We start from the raw sequence: 3,034 nt of genomic DNA, 5'->3' as shown, positions 1-3,034 counted from the left end.
TTCTTCATATTTGTTATTTATGTCTACATATTTTTCGTTGAACTTGTAAATCTCTTGACTGTATTATTATGAACATAAGAGGGACACTTTATATATTAAAATTTATTTACCAATAAAGATTTTTACTGTATGCTCAATGAAAAGATAGTCACAAAGCATTTGTTAAAAAAAAAAAAAAGCTGGTACTTAAAGGTAACTTTGAGAGAAGGGGGTTTCTTTTGGGTAATATTTGTTTTTTTTGTATGTTTTCATTTTTGTTTCATAATTGTGTAATTTTTCCAATTTAACATAATTTGCAACTCAGGAGAAACCCTGATTACCATGGATATGACACTTTAATTGTTGGGCTCTGTTTTCAGCTTTATTTAAATGTTGTACCTGTATTCATAAATGAAGTGGATATATTGGTGACATACATCTGTGGTAGTTTTATGTTAGTATAGAGTCAAGGTATGATTATAGCCCATTTCTGAATCATCCTCTTGGGATTATAAAAGAGGAGCATCTCCTGAGAGAAGAGGTTATTTATTTAGGAAGCACTGAAGGGAGGGACCATAGAGGCTAATGTCCACTGAATCCAGAAAAGTGATGAACTGGGCCTCTGACACTGGGAAGGCAAAGTGCAGCCTTCTGCTCTGCACATGTGCAGTTCACTGCCTCCAGCTTCCTAAGGCTCCAGTGTCTCACCTTCAGAGACCTGGTTGGGGCAGAGAGCTGGAAAGGAAGTTTGTGCACTTTGGGGTTCTGTGGAGTTTGACAATCAGAAAAGAGGATTATTTTACAGTGGATAGATTCCAAAATTTCTTCAGATGCTTCTCAGTTGGGTCCATTTACATTTTAATTTATGCCCATAATATTTTTGTGCCTGCCCTGGACTTACCTTCAGATAAAGGCCTCTGAAGACAGGCTATGCTCCAGGGTCTGTGTTTCAGCATAATGGGGACAATGCAGGGAGAGAGGATGAAGACTGGAATTAAGCAGGGGATGGGCTGTAGTTACATTTGTTACTTTCCTTGAGGAAATCTCCCTATGTCAGCAGCCAGATGTGTGCAGTAAAATGTATACATCTTAATTTCAGAAAATCTTTCTAGAGCTGTACATGCCAGGGCGTGAGGTCTATGACTGTTATTGAGGAGAGTTGTTAAAGGCTGTCTGGTAAAAGCTGAGGCTGTGGGGTGTTAGTGGTGTGTAGTAAAGCACACTGTTCACAAGCATGGACTTTGGAGTTATGTCTGCATACATGTCCAGATTCTACTACTTAATAATACATCTGTAATTCTACATAGGCATTCTACATTGAGCCACTGAAAACCTTAGTTTATCCTTCTCTAAAATGTGAATGACAGCAGTACCTACTTTATAGAGTTATAGGACTTAAATAAGCAAGTAAATTTTAAATTTATTCATTCAATCAATAGATAGGAGTCAGACAATTTTACAGTTGATTAGGAGTTACTTGAAAATCAAACAAAAAAGTCTTTGGAGACTTATGTCACCAAGATGGTGAAGTAGGAGACCCCAGCATCCCCCAACAAAGATCAAAAAATAATTATACAGGAACAAAAACAGCTCTGGGAGACTCTCAGGAGTCCAGTTAAGCCTGGGTTACAGAGCAAAACAAGAAACCTGAGAAGAACTCAAAAAGGAAAGGAAGTACCGCTTCATTTTGCCTGCATCATCCCACTCACCCTGGCCAGCAAGGCTCAGTGCCAGACGGGACAACCCAGCTAGAAAGTTTTCTTGGAAAAGGAGGAGCAGGCAAGCAGCCAGCCTCCCCAGCCTTTCAGGGCATCACACGAAGGACTCACTGAGGTTTCACTCCACCCAGAAACTGGCACAGCTGAGGTGAACAGAGGTAGCTAGGAACAAGGAAGAGCAGGGGCCACCAGTATCAAGTCACACAGTGGGAATAACCACAGTTCTGAGTCACCTGTTCTGCAGAGGATCTCAGCAGCTTTCCCACTGAAGAAACCAACAGCCAGCACAGCCACAGAGTCCCTGCAGATTTCACCAGTTTTTGACCAACAGATACTTGCATTTACAGACACCAGCTGCCTGAGTGCTTTTAACTCCTTTCAGCTCCACCCCCTCCTCCAGAGCCTGGGATCCACAAGAGCACATAGTCAAGACCTCTGCAGCTGGGAAAGTGTAAGACACCAGCCTAGAACCCACACTAACCTCTACCACCATAGGCACCCTTGAGGTTAGCTCCTTTAGCTGTGTATTTGCATACTGCCAGCCTTTTTTTTTTTTTTTTCAGTCTTTATTGAATGTGTTACAGTATTGTTTCTGTTTATATGTTTTGGTTTTTTAGCCACAAAGCACTGGGATCTTAGCTCGCCAACTAGGGGTCAAACCCACACTCCCTTCACTGAAAGGCAAAGTCAACTACTGAACTGCCACAGAAGTCCTTGCCAGCCTGACTCTTGTCACCAATTTCTTTTGCCATGTTCATACCTGTTGTGCTGTCCTGTGGCCATGGAAGTGCATGCTGTCAGCCAAGTTCCCCATAAATGCCTGGGCCTGGATTCAGCCATATCTCAAGTCACTGGATTGTATTTCTCAACTCACTGGCAGCTAACACACTGCCAGCTGTGCACTGCATTCCTCTGGCCTGAACTATGTCACCAACATCTACTGCTGTGTGCCTGTGGCTATACCTTACAGCCATAGGAGTGCATGGCAATCAGTTCAGTTCAGTCGCTCAGTCATATCCAACTGTGCAACCCCATGGTCTGCAGCACACCAGGCTTCCCTGTCCATCACCAACCTCCAGAGCCTACTCAAACTCATGTCCATCATGTCAGTGATGCCATCCAACCATCTCATCCTCTTTTGTCCCCTTCTCCTCCCACCTTCAATCTTTCCCAGCATCAGGGTCTTTTCCAATGAGTTGGTTCTTCACATCAGGTGGCCAAAGTATTGGAGTTTCAGCTTCAGCATCAGTCCTTCCAATGAACATTCAGGACTGATTTCCTTCGGGATTGACTGGTTGGATCTCCTTGCAGTCCAAGGGACTCTCAAGAGTCTTCTC

This window comes from Oryx dammah, unplaced genomic scaffold, assembly GCF_014754425.2.
Source record: "Oryx dammah isolate SB20612 unplaced genomic scaffold, SCBI_Odam_1.1 HiC_scaffold_6, whole genome shotgun sequence".
Lineage (NCBI taxonomy): Eukaryota > Metazoa > Chordata > Mammalia > Artiodactyla > Bovidae > Oryx > Oryx dammah.
The sequence above is the reverse complement of the archived record's forward strand: the minus strand, read 5'-3'. Positions refer to the sequence as shown.